This window comes from Mytilus californianus, unplaced genomic scaffold (genome assembly GCF_021869535.1).
Source record: "Mytilus californianus isolate M0D057914Y unplaced genomic scaffold, xbMytCali1.0.p SCAF_6, whole genome shotgun sequence".
NCBI classification, from domain to species: Eukaryota; Metazoa; Mollusca; class Bivalvia; order Mytilida; family Mytilidae; genus Mytilus; species Mytilus californianus.
The window spans coordinates 31,318,527-31,339,413 of NW_026262712.1; positions in this window are offsets into that span (position 1 = coordinate 31,318,527).

The following is a 20,887-nucleotide window of genomic DNA, read 5'->3' on the forward strand; positions in this document are numbered from 1 at the left end:
AGGTTTGATTTTAATCAGACTGGTTTCTTAAGTAACTGTATGCATTCATTTTATTATCATTAAAGGAATTATTATCTTCAAATCATACATCAATTGTAGATTTTATATTAATGATTATAATATTTTATTTGTATCTAAAGAGAGACAACTCTTCTCATTAACAGAATGATCAGATTGTATATTATATTTCCTGATTTTACAATTCATATTCACTTACAATTCAATACTGTGATGTCAATGTATGCTGGATTCAATCTTTTTACAAATGTCACAATATGGGATGTCATGTTTTTGTTTACTGCATCACTAACTCTGAAATGAAAAACTGAAGTATACATGCTTGTTAAATGTATATAATGAGTATATAGCATATGCATACCTATCATATAAATGCAAATATTATGTTTTTAATAACTATATTGTAATCCATTGTTCGTCTTTCATGTGTATTTAGCTAAGTTGAACATACAGGTTGAGACCACTAATTACATTTGCATAGTAATTTTCAAAATATTAATATTTAAAACACAGCCTTGAACAATTGACCAACCTACACTATGAACTACAATGCATGGTGGGTTACTACAAGCTAAGTTTACTAGCTATTACATAAACACATAGAATTATATGTTAAAAACTATGAACTCATATAGTGTATTAGACTCAAATTCAACATTGTTTTTATTAGCCAACATATAAATTGTAAAATCTCTAACAATACATTGTCTTCAATTTGCCTGCACAGGTTAAAATAAATTCTCTGGTGGCTGCAAACAACCAACATTAACTTTTTTTCCGTCTTGTCAATACATTTGAACAGGTATTGTCCATTTGAGATTTGCTTTGTACAAAAGCATTCATTACGTGAAAACAAAATTTTAATTATGTACATGTAGGTGCTGATCAATTGCTGATGAAATATTGTTATAATACATTTTTCCTTCAAAGCTCCAACAGAGACCCTTTTCTTCTCCATCTTTGTACCCTTGTTTCGCAGCATTCTACAACATCAAAGTATGGTTTAAAACATAAAACATTTTCTTTGTCATCTAAATTATTTAAATAATTTTGCATTTATTCAAATAAAAATTCATAGGGCCTTGTTTATACTGATTTCACCACAGGTTGGTTCTTAAAACTAAATATTTTACCACAAGCAAGGGGTAAAATACCAGCATTCAATTTCATTTCAAGTCTCCCTTATCCTATTAGGTATGCAACATGGTGACGATAATTACTGTAATTTATAAGGAATAGTTTTGCTATTGCCATTTTTTCTTTGCTGTTAAGTTGTATTTTAAGTTTACAAAACTCAGAATATCCAAGTTAACAAGTAATTTTTTAGTTAAAAATGTAAGCTTTCCTTTGCTCTTTGCCATACAAAGTCATTCGACTCTAAAAACATAGATATACAGAACAAAAACAGAGTCAAACTCTTGAAAGATGTGCATGTGAAAATGGATTGACATGGGGTAAAGAAAAAGCCATTAAGTTATCCCCACTGATAAAAATTTACCTTAAGTCCTACTGGAACTACCAGATTTTCTTTGGATTTTGCAGAGCTGTTGTCATGTGCTGCCTGTGCTTTCAGTCGTTGCAAGATTTCCTACTGCCTCTCATATATTCTTATTAATAAATCAATCTCTAAGTCATGTGCAGATGAGGAAAAAAGATTAATGGACACTTGGACTAATTCAATTTAAATTCAGAAATAAAATACACAATTTTGTATGCCTTGTTCCACGAAAAAAATCTTGTCTTGTACCTTTGGTACTTACCCCATATTTTTACACACTCATATCTAATTATATTGAATCTATTTTTTTTTTAAACGGATCACATTATGATTTGCCAGGATGTCATGTCCATGCTAAATTAGTGGTTTAAACTGGTCTTTGAGTGTGAATAATTCTTATGCACCTGTCCTAAGACAAGGACCTGTTGTTCATTGGTTGTCGTTTGTTGGTGTGATTCATAAGTGTTTATCGTTTAGTGTTTTTTATATAGATTAGACCAATGGTTTTCCTGTTCGAATTGTTAAAACTAGTCATTATGGGGCTCTTTATAGCTTGCTGTTTGTTGTTGGCCAAGGCTCTGTGTTGAAGGCCATACTTTAACCTGTTATTGTTAACTTTTTATACATTGTGACTAGGATATGGAGAGTTGTTTCATTGGCACTCATACCACATCTTCTTATTTATATGATATTATACACACATGACCTTCATTATATATGTGAACAGCAAGCAAAAAACCTATTTCTAATGAAAAATCAGTAGATTGCATCCCCAAGAAAAAAACTTTTGTTACATATAAATTATTAGACCAAATTTGATAAAAAAATCACAATTTCATACACTTTTGTTATTGATCTTTAAAGAAAGAAGAAATCTTTTGAAAAAGAATGTGTTTTAGTAGTACATTTTTGGTCTGGTGAAAATTAGTTTGCAGCAGCTTCTGTAACAAAACCACAACTTTAATATCAATCAACTTAACATTATTTTGCAAATTTTCTAAAAACTTAAGGGCAGTAATCCCTGGAACTGCTGTGAATATGCAAATGCCGTAATATCAAGTTGTCAGTATGTGTCAGTTATAACATTGTTAAATCTTACCAAGACTTGGATATCATCGGAACTGGTATTCATGGACCTTGCATTTGGTGTACTGGACTCTGATCTACAAGGACCACTGCTGCCAACACCACTTGTGCTTGGTGTATTAATGTGACTTACATTAGATGATCTTGAAATATTCAGCATGTTCCGTACAGGTGTTTGACTTATCTGCAAAGATATTTTCATTTCTAAAGTGATAAGCAGTTTCCTCTCTACAGTTGTACAAATAGCCTGTATTTCAGTATATTTACATGCATGTCTTATCATGTTTATATTCTGTATGCAGAGACATGGAACACAGTATGCAAAAAATATACATAGGAATACAGTCACATCAAATTTATGGTCAGATTATATGTTTTTATATGTCAAATGAATTTGTACTATGCATGACTTGTCAATGGAAATTATGAAGTCACAATGCATTCTTAATAGCACCAAAAAACCCATGAGACAAGGATATATGTGTGATTCTTATCCTTGTATCGATAATCACAAGAACTATGTGGTATAAAATTTGAATAATTTGAATTTATATTTTTTTCTAAATCTTCAAGTTCACAGTTAACAAACAAAGTGGCTTTAGTTATAGTTGAGGCAGACTGAATCATATGTTGTTTAAGAAGGGGATACTGCAAATTTTTCACTGCCTCCAGTCATGCTTTCCTACAAAAAAGGGGGCTCTTTATCCTCCTCTGGAAATGAACATCAGCAAATAACTCGATGTTTGGACTTATTTGCCAATATTAGTCTAGCATAAGAATAGCCTGTTTATGAGAATAAATGCTGTCTGATTTCAAGCTGATAAATTATGCGATTTGTCTGGGCTGGTTTTGATTGTCTAAGACTTTACCTTTCTAACAGTATTGCCAACGTAGAACTTTGTCAAGTATAGGACAATTTAGAAATTTCAGGCCACGAATAATCAATGCGGAATGGATAGTGTAGAATCGCTAATCTGTCCCATGCTAAATTTAGACATTGGGGTTTTCCATGTGATTTTCGTTGATGTAATCGATTATGAGGATTTCGTTATAAAATTGTTGCAAAATGTTTTCTTTGAATATCACCAGTTTAATGATTAATAAACTAAAACCGGCGTTTCCGTCTTCCTCTCTGTCTACTAAGATTTGCTCTGTAAAAAAGAAATCCGATATTGGCACAGCCTATGCCCCTTAGCTCATCATAACAATATATGTTCTGAGTAGATTGAGTGATCTTGTAAAAAAGCTGATGGAATTTGCGTTTAAATACAATGAACAATGGCGATTCAGAGAAACAAAAGAAGATATTATATATGACATTTATGATGGAAAATTATGGGATGATTTTAATTGAAAAAAATATATTTTTTTTACAAAAGAGGATAATTATGGTTGCATTTTTCAATCTTCCACGAGATCAAAGATTTAGAAGAGAACATGTTTTACTGGTTGGTGTTATTCCGGATATGAAACCAGAGCCTAGGACACACACCTTTGTTACCCCTCTTGTTCAAGAACTAAAGAAGTCTTGGTCAGATGGTTTTCAATTGTTTTCAAATAAGTCACCATTGATATTGAAACGCTCTAAACTTGCACTCATATGTGTTGGATGTGACATCCCTGCTAGTAGAAAGCTGTGTGGTTTCCTTGGACATGCAGCAACCTCAGGTTGCAACAAATGTAAAAAGAAATTCAAAGGAACTGTAGGTGACTGTAGGTGGTTTTGATAGATTGGAGTGGCTGTCTAGAGACCCTATTATTTTCTATTTATGCTTTAACTGATTCATTGCCAAAGGAACACCTTGAATGCTGGAGAAAGTTTGTGTTAGCATGTAGACGGTTGTGTTCAATGTTTATAAGTGTTGGTAATGCACAAACATTGAATGTGCTTGTCTTTTGCTTTACATTTAAAAATACAGAGTGAATCATAGATGTTCCTTATTATATATTTCAGCATGCACAAAATGCCACGTTGGTCTGTCATCCCATATAAATATAGACAAAAAGTGGGGTATTACTTTTTGTCTTCTATAATTACATGTACAGAAGGTCACAGATGACCTCTCGCTCAAATTTTAACATGTTACATTCCGTCATAAATAGTTTACCTATACCTTTTGACGTGCATAAAATGTCACAGATAGTCTGTCCTTTACCTTTTGACATGCACAAAATGTCAACGGTTGTATGTCCTATACCTTTTGATATTTACATAATGTCAAAGGTTGTCTGTCCTAAAACCTTTTGACATGCACAAAATGTCAAACGTTGTCTGTCGATTACATTTCAAAGTTCACAAAATGTCAAAGGTGGTCTTTTGTTTACATTTCAACTTACCAAAATGTCAAAGATGGTATTTTGTCAATAAAAAGGCAACGAAATATTATCTGTAGAAGAAGGTAGTCTTTTGATTGTATTTCATTATACACAAAAGTCAATCAAAAGATGATTTTTCATGCATTGATTGAAAGATGAAAACAAATAGTCTGCCACACAAATGCAGAAAATATTGTATACAAATTCGAAGGAAAACAAATTTTCCCACACAAAATTGCATTGAAAAATCAGTTAAAAAATAAATATTAATCTGTCCGTTAATTCCTTCTGCACCCACTCCTAGGCCGAATCCTTAATGGCCGTCCCCTAAATATTGAAATTGAAAATCTGTAGATTCTTCACATACATCCACTCAATATCCTTCCTGATAAAATGTGCTGATATAGGTATCATGTTTCCTAACATTAAAGTATCAGTTGTTGTACATGTTCGTAGATTTCATAGAGTTATTCATGAACAATGCAACCTTAAAATCTTGAAAGTGAATTTGTAAGTAAAATCACAGCACTTGTAACGATCCTTCGAGGAGCCGACTTGTTAAGGTTAGTTAAAATTTGTTCAGCTGTTCTTGACATAAAGTTGCCTTAATTTAACATAAGAAAAAGCCGACGCACAACGGTTTGATGAAAATCTGCAATAGTATATGGTATTTGAAAAATAAAATAAATCAACAAGAGTTTAATCTATCTTATTTGTAATGGAATTTTTCAATTCAGTATTTTCTGAATATGCGAGAAATAAACTTACAACTGGAAATCATTCAGCTTTTAATCAATCAAGTCTTGCTTGAGAGGGAAAGTAAAACAACAAAAATTCTGAACCTCAAGGAAAATTCAAAACGGAAAGTCCTTTAACAATTGGCAAAATCAAAAGATCAAACACATCAAATGAATGGAAAACAACTGTCATATTCCTGACTTCGTACAGGCATTTCCTTATGTAGGAAATGGTGGATTAAACATAGTTTTAAAGCTAGCTAAACCTCTCACTTGTATGACAGTCGCATAAAATTCCATAATATTGACAACAATGTGTGAATAAAACAAACAGACATAATAGGTAAAAATGTCAAAAATAGGGGTACAGCAGTCAACATTGTGCCAGAATCTCAATCACTATAAAAACAAACATATATGTCAACAAAGGAAAACAAAATGGCATATAGACAAAGCACATACGCAAAAATGAAACACAAGAATACACAAAATGACCACAGCACAATAACACAATGGCGGGATGGACAAGTACCTAGCAACGCCTGACGGGTATAACCAAAAATGGACCAAACAGTAAACGTTAATAATTTACAAAGACAATTACAAGAACACTATAACACGGAATTAAGATGATAAATAACGTCAATATCTAGAATATATACATCAAAACCATCAAGTATTATTTGTGAAGTTGATACGGAATATTTATCAACAAGGTCTTGGTATCTTCCGATGAACATTTTTTTAGAAAAAAAGACGAGACGTTCTTTGACATAACCCTGGTTCATTAACTTTCAGCTCAGACACTGGTTGCGTTTTACAAAGTCTAGTAGCAGCTGCAAGCTCTTGAATACCGAATGAGTTGGAAGATGTATATCACATATGCAGGTGAAGTTGGTATATTGCTACTAAGGTGGGGGAAATTGATAATTTCAAAATTAAAATCGTCTCGTTTGTCGTAGATTCTGGTACTGAGATGACCGCTTTTGTCAAATTCGAGGAATAAGTCTAAAAATGAGGCAGAGGAAGCCGTGTCTGTTGTTTCTTTAATTTCTAGTTCTGAAGGATATATTAATGGAACCCAATCAGCAAAGTTTGGATTGTTTATGGAAAGAACATCATCAATATATCTGAATGTGAAATTAAATGATCTGGCTTCTTTGATCTTATTGTTTTTGACAAGTGTCTGAAGCAACTCCGACTCATATGAAAATACACTAGTAGCAATATTTAAGTCTGAAACGGTCATTTTGGTCTGATCAAGTCTTAATCGACTGGATTTACTGCTAGCAAATTATTTCAAGATTTTTCTCTCATATATTCAATCAATTGTCAACAAATTATTTGTGACTTTTTGTCCTATAAAATTTGTAACTTTCTGTCCTGTGACTATTTGTCCGCTGTCCGTTAGAAATGACCTCCCGCACTCAGGGAGAGAAAGCTGCCGAGACTACCAATGCTAATTGTTAGATAGAATAATAAGTACATCAGTCATTCTCAATATTATATATATATATGTTCAAAATATGCATGCTGGTGCTTATAAAACCTGTTTCAAATGAATGGAATTCTCTGATTTCAAAACTTAAATCTTTCTCTTTTGCTTTCGATTGATATCATTCGCATACCATGTAATATTGTTCGCTGAATGTTCAACTATATTAGCCAAGCATGTGCACTTCGGAATGCAATCTTTAGAAAAAAATAAACCTGTTTTAAATTATGTACATTGTGCGAGTGTCGTGTTCGACTTATAATCCTTTAATCTTTGAAATAGTCATAAATTACTATGAATATAATTATTCTGTTGCATCTACGTAACTCTATAGGCGTGTGTTTTACTGAAAAAGATGTGAATATATTTTATTTTTCTTTCAACAAAATTTCCTTCTTCAATTTGCTACTTGTCTACAAAAACAACAACCTATTTATTGCTTTTTTTTTGCCATCGAAGTTCTTGATAGATATGTTTTTTATGATCTATCTATCAGGTAAATACAAAAAATGAATCGAGAGTTTTGCAAGTACATTGACGGCTGTGAATTAAGGATTAGTTACTTTATAGAAAACACATTTAACTGGATGGTAATATCAACCTAAGTCTGTCTTTTAATAATTTGATCATTTTTCCATCAAATTGCAAATTATAGATAAAGAATAAAATGAAAATTTGTTTTTGTTTGCATTCAGACAGAGAGAAACCTATTTTTGTTTTATTTCAAATAATTGCAGAAGATTTTTAGTACGAATATAAAACTATTCTTAATCTTTCCAATTTGCAAATATAATTTGGTGGGGTTATTTTTTTTTTTTTTTTTTTTTTTGCACATGGTAGATGAAAATTGTATGATCTAACTTCTTTCAGAGGTCTGTCAAATCTTGAAAATATGACAATTCCGTGAATCACACGTTGCTACATAGAATTCTTGCAAAATTCAGAAACTTGCAGTACGGTTATATTTTATATTTCTCCGTTTAAAAAAAAAGTGTTAAAATAAGAAGGTGAAAACGGGAAAAGGGGAAGGGTTGTTACACGACACGTTCTTCGCAATTAAATGTTGAACAAATAGAATTTATCTTACTTTTTTTCAAATATCGAATACACAATTAAATCTCTAACTTGTCATTTTTTGCAGTCATTGTTTTATTGCCAAGTTTCCGGAGGCATTTGATTGGACATCAGATTAATGAAGGTGTGGCAATGTATCACTTTTATCCAATCAGCTGTCGTATAAAACAAATCTGTGTGCGATGATGCTTGAATTGAACAGTGTCATTAACTGTCGGCATAGTTTTTTTTGTAATGAATTCTACATTAAAAGGATTTTTGTTGCTACTGTGGTTTTGTCATATAAAAATAGACAACATTTATTCCTATATTTATCTTCCACTGAGTATATTCATGGCTAGAGGGAAATTAACTCGATAACCCTTTCAGTTATGATTTAAAAGTTATCAAACGGAACTCAAACTGTTGAAGATGTAGGTTACACGTCAATATGACAGCAATCGAACAACAAAAACAAAATAAGAACATATAAAAAACATACAGATTAAAAGACATACAACGATATGATTGCTCAATAACTACAACATATTAAACGTTGTCCTGCAATATTGAGAATCGACACTTAAGGTGAAAATGTGTATTTTTCCTCTCTCTGTCTCTCTCTGTCTCTCTCTCTCTCTCTCTCTCTCTCTCTCTCTCTCTTTTCGCACTCTCTCTCGTCGTTATTTTTTTTTATATAACTGCATTTGATTTTTTTGAATTAGTTGAAAATAATCTTATAACTGAATTGTTACTGTTTGTCCGTGACATTTTGTTTGTGACTTTCTATCCTAGTGTAATCATAATTACAAATTAAATACAAGCTATTACTGTATAACCATAATCACAAGTAGGAAACAAGCTATTTTGTATTTTAAACTAGAGTCACAATAGGTCAACCCACCATAACAGAAACCATAATTTAACGTGATAAACAAAAGTGCACTTGCTGAAATATGTCGCCTGCTTTACTTATTATGACTAAATTTATCTGCTAAGGTCTCTTTAGTGCACTAAGGACTTATAATATGCCACTAAGGACTAGCAGGGGTCCTGTTACATGTACTTTGTTTTCATATTGTGGTAGAGATTGATATTAAATACATAATTCCAAATTTTATAGAAAAAGAACCACAAATAAATGAGTAATTGAACAATATATAGTAGCACGTGCCGTTTTTTCTGTGATATTGCCGACAATCAGTGAAACGATTGACACGTGCCAACTTATATAACAACTGTTAAACAATCATAATCTTTTTCATATTAGATAATTAGCAATTGTAAAGACTAGTGTTGAATATGTATAATTAAATAGTTTGTTCTTATTTACAAAAATTAAAAGGACAATTCAATTTGTTTTTGGTTTATTTCTCTTCCGATAAAGTTATCTGCGTGCATGGCTTTGATGTGCATCAACTATTAAGGTAGAATGTGGTCAGCTTTTAAAATGTTTATGTATTAACGAGTTATCAAGACAAAAGGAATAAAAATGTTGACAATAAAAAAAAATGATATTCTATGCTCAAAATAGATATAAGAAGTTGTAGTATGAGTGCTAATGAGTCAACTCTCCATCCAAGTTACAATTTGTAAAAAGTAAAACATTATCGGTCAAAGTTCGGCCTTCAACACGGAGCATAAAACACTATGAACCACATCAACAAACGACAACAACTGAACAACAGGTTCCTAACTTAAGACAGGTGCAAACAAATGCAGTGAGTTTAAATGTTCAAAAGCCTTCTTATATGAGTAATTCCCGAGACTTACGTTACAATGTTCTTAACATTTTTAGAATCGTATGTGTTAATTTAGAGCAAAAGATATAATTTTGTCAGAAAAAAATATGATTCGTACAAATTTAAATAGCTTAGAAAATATCCTTTTTTACCAAATGATGAGAATTTTTTTTAATTTGTAGTACTTATTTCTTCATAATCTATCTCTGACACGACTTCTCGTCAAGAATATGCATGTAATGTTTGCCGCTGGACGTTAAACAGTCAACACTCAATCAATCAAAGTTTGCTCTTAAAAATAAAGTAAACAATATAAGCTACAAATGTATCCATCACTTGGTGTCTGTTGTTTGTGTGTACCGTAAACATACTGAATTTGTTTTTGTCCAGAAATATATTTTTTAAATGAGTTCAAGTATGTAAATATATTCATAGTGTTATGTGGTAGTTGAAATTATTCAGTGCAATCATTTCACTACAAACCAGTAAAAGTCTGAAATGGCCTATATCTGTACTCGACTGTACTGATTTTTACTCGACCAGTTTAAATTGGTCTGAAATTTACTTGATATTACTCGACTGTAGTCTGAACCATACTTAACAGTCTGAACCTGTACTCGACCTTTACTCGACCAGTACTTAACCATTTTATACGTGTCTGAACCATACTAGACATGGTCTGAACCATGCTCGACCTAGTCTGAACCATACTCGACCTAGTCTGAACCATACTCGACCTAGTCTGAACCATATCATGACGTCACAAATAGCACTCACTTTGATTTTCAACGAAAATTCAATGAAAACGGGTAAATTTCCGATGATTTTTTTGACAGGAAACATAGAGCGCATTCGTCGACAAAAAAGCATTTTTAACAAAATGTTTGTTATCACATTTTACATATCTGACTCGAATATTTAGTTTGTCGACGCCTCCGCTCTATGTTTCATAGGCCTTATTTTGTTTGAAAACTGGCCGATTTGGTCAAATTTCGCAAAAATCTCTATTTTTGACCTATTCGGGATGTAAAAATCAAAACTTTAAATCTAAAACTTTGACAAAAAAAAAGTTCTATTCAAATGTCTCACATGTCTTTTTATCACTTTAAAACATTATTATCTTGAAAAATTAAACTTAATAATCGGGACCAAATATGACCCTTACCGAACTTACTCTTTTGAACAACAATTTGAAATCCAAAATGTATTCCATATAGCATTGAAACCAAAATTTCACATAAAAATAATGTAATTATCAACACCATATTCATCAACACTTATATACATACATCACCTTTAAAATAAAAATAAAACAAGGTGATCAAAGGAAGTATTTTCTGGTCGGATTAAAAACACATCATGTAATAAATTAAGTTTCATTAAATGAATTTTCATATACAAGATATCAACATTGATCATGTTCACATTGCTTTATGTACATTACAAATTCTACAAATTTTGAGCATTATTCAAATATCCTAAATATTTTATGGTTACTGGACAATTTTCACCAATAACTTAAGCCTGGTATAGATGTATGGTGTCAGTCGAGTTTAATTAATCATGCAGTAAACATTTTTGTTTTATTAAAATATATTTAAAATAGTATAAAAAGCAACTTAATAAATTTTATAAAAATGACACCTTTGTTTTGTAAAACCAAGAATTTAATATAACCATGATTAATAGAACTTCTATAGAAATCCTTGATAACCTTTTAATAACATGAATAAAGGAAATGTATTCCAAAGTTGCAGTAAAAATTTATTTTAATTAAATTTAAATAAGTTTTGTAAAAATTTATTTCAATTAAATTTAAATAGGTTTTGTCAAAATTAAAGACATACAAGATGCTCTTTAATAAGATTTAATTACCTCAGTACATGTGTGTTTTACAGGTAAAAAGAAAACCCCATTTTTCTTAAACTGGTGTATTACTTATCTAGTGAATTCAAAAGGCCTTGTGATTTAAGTTTTGCAGGATGTTGTAATTTTAAATGGATGTTATTTAAAATGTATTACTCTCTGACCAGGTGTGATCTTTTTAATGAGTTTGCCCCAAGCAGAAGGTATTACTTTATAGTTTACCACTAATCAGAAGAACAATTTAATTCATTTCTTTTATTTTTTTTTTATCCCTTTTTGATATATATTACATATATATCCCAAATTATAATAAGAATAGATATATTTCTGATATAAGGTAAAACAATCTCAGTGATTTTGTTGGCTGTTGTTACCTCATTGAAAAGATAGTTTTATAACTATTGTATGTACATGTAACCATGAAACCTATGTAGTTTTTATTTAGGAATTTAGGAAAATTAAGTTTTGTTCAAAAAAAATAACATATGCCAAACAAGAAGCACCTTAATAAGGTTTTATTACCCTCAGTATAGCTAGGTGTGGTTTTCAGGTAAAAGATTTGGTATTTTTTAACAAGACTCTAAAACTTTTAAATTAGATAATTTAACTATCTCGATTTGATAAATCTGAGAATCATGTAAGGATGTAAAAATCTGTTTTTATATATATCTTTATTTTATTGTGGCTGTTGTCATGTCAGTAAAATTTTTAAAAAAAAGTAGAGGTTATTAGGTCAAGTATGGTTCAGACTGGTCGAGTATTGTTCAGACCTTTGGTCGAGTATGGTTTAGACTGAAAAAATAGGTCGAGAACTGGTCGAGTATTGGTCTGGTACAGGTTGAGAATGTGTTAAGACTGTTTCAGACTGGTCGAGTACTAGTTCAGACTGTTATTAATGGCAAAGATAAGGGTCTAGTACAAATCAGTACAGTCGAGTATGGTTAAGACTGGGGTCGAGTAATATTAAGTAAAATTCAGACCGATTCAAACTGGTCGAGTAAAAATCGGTACAGTCGAGTACAAATATAGGCCATTTCAGACTTTTACTGGTTTTATAGTGTTTTGTTCCCGTCGTCGTCTTTGATACATATCAAATGTTGTATCCACTGTTTGCTGTTCATGTGTTCGTCGTCTGTTGTTTATGGCAGTCAGGCCTCGGTCTTTAAATTTTAGCCTCCACTTAAGTAATGACCAATCATAATGGTGTGCTTTTTTTTTCTTTCGGGACAAACATTTTTTCTTTACTAAAAAAAAACACTAAACAATTTTCTATGTTTTATCATAAATTAACCGATGTATACTTTAGATTTTAAACTAAAGAAGTTGAATTTAAAAAAAAGCTTTAAAAACAATGATAAATCCCTAAGTATTTTCATGGTAAAATAATCTAATGTCTGGGTTATTTTTTTATGCAAATCATTAAATTTTCATTTTATTTAAGATAATAGTGTAACCCTGAGACCAAAATTAAATATTTATTTAGAGATGTTATATGCGAGTGTGGGTGGTAATGGTTTAGGGAGTCATATCATCGTTTTTATAGTTCTATATCTTTGATTTCTTTTTATTGTTTATTCTTCTGCCAATTGATCTGTATTAAAATTGTCCTAAACATGTATGTAATATTTGCCACTGGACGTTTAGCAACCAACAATCCCCTCTTTATTCTGTTATTTATGTTAATTTATATTTATTGGTCCCATTATTCTCTTTTCTGTAAACCCCATCAGTGACCTCATTCATATCCTCATAAATGGTGGCCCATTCCTAGCCTCATACATGTATGAACGTGGTATTGAAACAGGAAAAACATACTGTCATATATTACTGCATGTTTGGACTAATGGATAAACGTTACGGTATTAGTTCCAGATTATGTTTTATAACATACAATTGCGTTTTATTAATGATTATATATTAGATAATGACACTCATTTTTTTATGGTAAGAAGAAGGGGGCAGTTTTTTTAAAACATTTTTTTGGTTTTCTTTGAAAATAGGAGTGAAAAGAAAATACGACATTCAGTTTAAAAAAAATTTGTTTGAAAAAAAAGTTTGTTGTTGAATAAAGTCACTAAAAAGACCGTTTTGCAGAAAGAAAAATCACAAAAATGGTAATGTGAGAATTTTGATATGAAGACATATCCCCTATATCGATACTCATATTCTTGACACTAAACATTTGTTTGTACATATTTGTTTAAAACACAGATTTTGGTTAGCAATTTCTTTCCTGATCAGAAGATTTCACCTGTTAATCTATCTTAATCTATGATATTGTATCAAAAACCAATAAAAATATTCGTACTTTTCCAATCAACATGTTCCTGTGTATACACATGGTATAGTTTACATCTAATCTTTTAAAAAGATTAAACATTACACGCATCTGTCAATATTTACACACCCACCGATGAGTGGTCATAAATCACGCATGTTGAAGCTGGGGTTAATAAACGGCCAGTTAAGAAGTCAAATCAAGCTGTGATTAATTTCCGCTTTAGATAAGCAGATTCAGTACTATAAAATTATGTTATAAACTTTTTTGGTGACACGGACTGGGGGCACGTGCCCACTATGCCCCCGGTAAATCCGCCAATGGACAAACACCAAATATCCTTACCCGATTTAGAAATTTTAACTTTGTTTTCTAAAGTCATAAATTGTGGGAAAAAATAAAACAGTATGTCTCATATAAACTTTCAAGGTTTTGCAGTAAAAAATCGTATTCGTTGCCCAGTTTCTTGTCCCGTTTATTTTTTAGTTATAAGATTTAGAAAAAAACCAATTTTGACTTGTTATTCATCTTCGAATTTCTGACCAATATAGCGAAACAAGTTAAGTATTTACAAGTTCATGAAATTTAAAATCAAGGCTGGAACTATTATACTTTTTAGTTTATAGTCCCAGATCAAGGAATATACATGCATAGGCCATAGCTATTTTCTTTTAAAAGAATAATTTTATGTAATTCATTTTGTCTTTGTTTGAGGTAAAGCTTTATTTAGATCCTAGATTCATGTGATAATATAGTGTCAAACATTTGTAGGACATTTTAAGGTGCCAGACTTACTTGTCATGGTCGCGATGTTAAGACTCTATAGATGTGTAGTTTGTCAAGTCAGAGGAGGGACGACACTCTGTACGCAGATTTCTCTCGGTTGCAGCATGGAAGTATAATCAGCATGGAAGTATTATACTTCCATGCTGCGACCGAGAGAAATCTATTATACTTCCATACTGCGACCGAGAGAAATCTATTATACTTCCATGCTGCGACCGAGAGAAATCTATTATACTTCCATGCTGCGACCGAGAGAAATCTATTATACTTCCATGCTGCGTGCAGAGTGTCGTCCCTCAATATAATACTTCCATGGTCGCAGTGATATGTATAATTTGTTACTAGCCCGTCATGGTGTGAACATAGATATAATAGCCATGGCTCTATATCTATGGTGTGAACATTACTTAGACACTCAAAATTTGTTGTTTGAAATTATAAACATGAGCAGTAATACACAGTTGTAATTATTATACAATATACCTACATGATAAAGGAATTTGGTAATTGTAAATTTTTGCGGGGAATATAATAATTTGTCCCATTATTTAACTGCTGAATCCGGTGGACTTACTGGTATTTCGTACGACATGTAGTGTACATCATGTACATAAATCAAATCGAATACTCGTTTTTTTCTTGTTTCTATGAATTGAGTTTCAGTTTTTATTCGTGACAAATTTCTATTTGATACGAAATTATCAATATTGGAATAATTGCATTTATCAGTAAAAAAAAACAAAAAAAAAACAACACAAAAAACGTTTTATCGGCTTACTATGCAGCAACGAATATAGACTTAATGAGACCTGTTATGTTCAAGGTAGTATGAACAAAATATTCTTTTACTAGTATAAATTGCAATGATTTTTACATGCAAACTAAAGAATATTAGCAGCAATAAGTGCCTTGTATTTTTACAGAGATCGAACACAAATGCCCGTCACTATGGGACATCAATATAATTTTTCAAAAAGAAGTAAAAAAATATTAAATATCTTATGTAATAGTTATTTTCGATCTTCATATATCTTTCAATGAGAAAACCTCGCTATAGTTTTAATGAATGCAATAGATAGATATAGGAAGATGTGGTATGAGTGCCAATGAGACAACTCTCCATCCAAGTTACAATTTATAAAAGTAAACCATTATAGGTCAAGGTACGGCCTTCTACACGGAGCATTGGCTCACACCGAACAGCAAGCTATAAAGGGCCCCAAAAAATTACTAGTGTAAAACCATTCAAACGGAAAAAACAACGGTCTAATCTATAAAAAAACGAGAAATGAGAAACACTTATGAACTACATAAACAGACGACAACTACTGTAATCAGATTCCTGACTTAGGACAGGTGCAAACATTTGCTGCGGGATTAAATAGAGTACATTTTATATTAAAAAAAATATGCACAAATCGATCTTTTTTATTATTTAAGATTGCAATACGCGGGACTGAAATCGTACCACGTGATCTGAAAAGTTTGCACGCCTCACCTAGGCTCTCTTCCTTCCTCTAATACCAACTATACAAATACAAGAAATACCAGATCTGCGACTTTTCGTATTTATATTTTCTCTTATTACTCTATTTAATATTTTATGCATAAGTGCAATATTGGGAATGGTTTATTCCCCAACAAGCTAACTAAATAAATTAACAAATCCTCTATCTGATCAGACGTAAATACAACTACTATCAGTCTATACGGAGTGAAGTATCTTTATTTCTTAAAATAGGCTTTTTGGGGATCATTGTACGTCCAGTGGCATTTATTACATGCATGTCGGAATTGTTAGAACCATGTTCACATTATTATATATTATAGCCAACAATTGTGATGATGACGAATTTCTTAAACTGTTCGAGAACATTCTAATTGAAATATAAATCTGTGATTTTACTATGTCCATAACTTCGACGAACCAACGCAAGTTAGATATCGACCTGTATTTAAATCAGATTGGTTCTGGATGTATATCTCTTATATTCAATATACACGTATATATTTTAAATTGCGACTATTTATATAAATTTGTTATCATTTCGATAGATGTCAAACAGCTGTATAGCAAATGATATTGTTCCCTGAACGTTAAACGAGTCCCAGCAGTCATAATTATATTAACTATGTTGGAAACGTCGCGAATGGCAATTTAAAAATGAAAACAAAATAAGAATAATCTTAGGGTCACCATTCCGTATTATATAAGCGGCCTCGGTGGCCAAGTAATCCAAGTAGTCGGACTATTGTGTCACTAGCCTGTCGAATTTTGCACTTGGCAGGAGCCCTCGACTCCAATTTAATTGATTAGGATTGTCAGTTTTCCTACCGAAGGTCTGCGGTTCTATCCGGACATTCCGGTTTCCTCCCCCAATAAAATAACCGTCACGATCACGATATGGCACAATAGTGCTGAAAGTGGCGTTAAACACCAACAATCAAGCAATCAGTATTATCTTACCAATGTATCGAGATTGTTTTGTTACAAACGAAAAGTTTTCTGTTTCTATTAACACCGCTGGGCTTCCACTTGAAATTTCCACGGGAATTTATGGTCTTTACTTTAGTCTTGTGTTGTCATCCGTATCAATGAGATTGCAAATTTGAAGAGAGATGTATCTATGCCAGAACAGTAGTATCAAATATACAATATTAATATTGCACACAATTTTGTATACGTATTTTTAAAATAACGAAATGGCTTCATAAGCATATGCGTGCCTAAGTTGTATGATATTGTTGGAATATATTTCTATTTTGAAAATCGTATGCATGTGATCTGTGTTAAATCTGGTGATGAATCAGTGGTCAACGATGGTGATAGTGATTTCCCGTGTGAATTGGATTTGCAAATTTGAAAATAATGTATTTGTTAATTCCTGTTCTCTAAGATGCCGTATTTTGTAAGTACACAAACTTTTATTCTTAGTACATGCAATTAGCATCTGTCAGATGACATGTTACCATTACGTTGTTTTAAAGTGTCCGAATCACTTGCAAAGGATGAAAAGATGAATTACGGACTAGATCTGATTTGGCAATCTTCTTTTTGAGACCTTTATGTTTAAAGAGATTTGATGTATGGACTACTAGCCAAAATAATTGCATGCATTTTTCTTTATTATATGTCTTTTTTTCGACACGAAAAGGTTATTTCAATATAACATGGATTTGTATTTGTAGCTTAAAAAATCCTTAAAAATACATTAAAATTGAGAATTTTTTATAATACACAAAAATGTACAGTCATTCTACACAGATACCGACATTTGTTCGTGTCAATTTCTTTTTAATTACGGAATTTAACCGCACATCATAAAAAACATCTAAATTATGTTTATTTCAGTTATCCTTGCAAGTAGTTCGGACACGGTTGGATTGACACGTCTACATTCACCTTTTGTCATTATTTGAACGATTTGTATTACATAAATTTGATTACAGAACCTTTATTGATTTACATTGACAATTTACTTCGTGCATAATGACTTTTAGTGAATAATTCTTTTTTCTCAAATCTGTCACGGCAATGCAGTTTTCTTTACCAAGGACTTTTATAGTAATATATTACTATACAAATCCTTGACGTGGCTTTACAGAGTTTTGTCCATACGTTAAGCTTTTCACATGTGTAGCTGAAATACAATAAATTCACACATATATCACATTGGTACCCTGTTGTAACTAGGTTGTATTCGCGATACACGTGCGTTAATATTTATTTACCTGGTGGGATTGAGTAAGTGCCCCCATCTTCGCTAGCCTGAGAGGAGGACTGGATCGTAACTATTGCCTAGCGAAGATGAAAAAGAAAGAAATAAAATAAAATAAAATAAAATAAAATAAAATAAAATAAAATAAAATAAAATAAAATAAAATAAAATAAAATAAAAAATAAAATAAAATAAATAAATAAATAAATAAATAAATAAATAAATAAATAGATAAATGAATGAATTTATAAAAACTTCGGTACAATACATGTGTTTGTAAAATTTTGTATCGAAGGACATAGCTTTGGACATAACTATGAATTAAAAGAAATAATGTATTTCCAAAAGACGAGATATAAAAATATACTGCTTACTCCGGAATTTTGGGTTTTTACATATTACAGCTATTCTCCAATCTTTTAAATGACTACTCAAAATTGCGGATTTGCAATATCTTCATGTTCAGGATTAACTGTGTCATTTGTAGTCAACTTATTTTGTACTATACATATATGGATATCTATTCTCTTTTTTTTTGGCTGTTTGTTTGTTATCATCAACCACACTTGCATTAAAATGCATTAGATATTTAAAAAAAAATATTTTAGATTCTCTATCTACATCTTTTTTAAGAACTCAAATAGTTCTCATTAATCTTTTTTTTTTTAATCTTATTGTTTGTATTGTATTAAAAAATTTACTGATGTTGTATTGTTTATGCCCTTTGGGGTCCATCATTGGAAATAAAATCTTTTTCTTTTGTAGTGTTCAGAAAGAAGCCATTATAATATTGTTCGAACCTTAAACTACACACACTGAGCTATGATACTATAATAGATGTAATTGTAAAATAGTCATGTAGTTGCCAATCTTCTTTCATGCGTTATGGATCATTAATTGGGTATTTTACCTGTTGACCCGATTGATTACTAGCATGTGCCATTGATCTCAATCTTTAAAAACAGAACATACTTAATTACGATTTGTATAGTAAGACGGATTGGAATCTCGTGTGTTTAGTGTTATCGTTTTATCTTACTATATGAATCATTGATTAATTATTATTATGGGTACTGAAAAATAAATAAGAATATTTTTTTAATGAAAAGCTCTATCCAGTGGTATTTTATTTATGATTTTAATACTGTCTCATCATGGGCTAAGTGCAGTTTCAGAAGCTTAATGCACTTAGGCGGCCTTGGTAGCGTTTAGATGCACAACTGTGTGGTGTAAATCATTGTTAAGAAATATATTGTACAATACAAGCCAAGAAAATAGAAAGTTGTCCAAGTTTTACAGAGTAACCCGCAAAAAAGTAACAAGTTTATAAAATGCTCAAAAGTAAATTTCATGTTTTAATACGAGTAAAGTATCAACAGATAACGAATTGTAGTACCTGACATAAAACATACTAAATATGTGCTACTAAAAATTGATAACTTTCACTTCACTTGAAATATGACGGATAGTTCTCTCATTGGCAAACATACCACATCTCCTTAAATTTATATTGTAAAGTTTAAAATTTCCAGTGCAGTTACTTTTTTTCAAAGACAAAAATATCCGTACATATTTTATTTTGGATAACGACTACATTTTTTACCTGCCGGGTTAACAACATGTTAGGGTTAAGTGTATAACATACATTGTTTGTAAGTAACGATGCAACGATTGTATACAAAAAAAAAAAAACGATTTCCCAAATACACGCAATTTCCGTCTATTTCAAATCTGTTTTAATATGGCAAATTATGAGGGTAACTTTTATAATCCCTAGTAAATATACATGCATAAATTTTATATATTTAAATACAAGTTTCAACAAATAATAGTAAACTTTTATTCGCCGATATACAATTAATAAATTATTAAAATAAACTAACATTAATTTGAAAAATAAAACCAACGACATTTATAGACGAATAAGTCCTCAACAAAACAACAACAGAAATTTTTTAGGTTTGGTCTGAATTCGTCTGAAACCGTCTTAACAGACTGAAACGGACGCAAGTATAATCTGTCTTGTTTATCTTGACATGACTGAACGGACTTAACACGGTATATCGTGACAGCGTCTAAAAGTCTGAAAAAGTCTAGACGTTTTTCTCTAGCAGTAAATCCAGTCGATTAAGACATGATCAGAACACAATGACCGTTTCAGACTGAAATCTTGCTACTAGTGATAAGAAGAGGTCAGCAAGGAGATGCGCACAGTTCGTTCAAGTCTACCTCCAAATTCAACAAATATGTTATCAATAAGAAAGTCCAGCATACTGATCACTTGTTCCTCTGT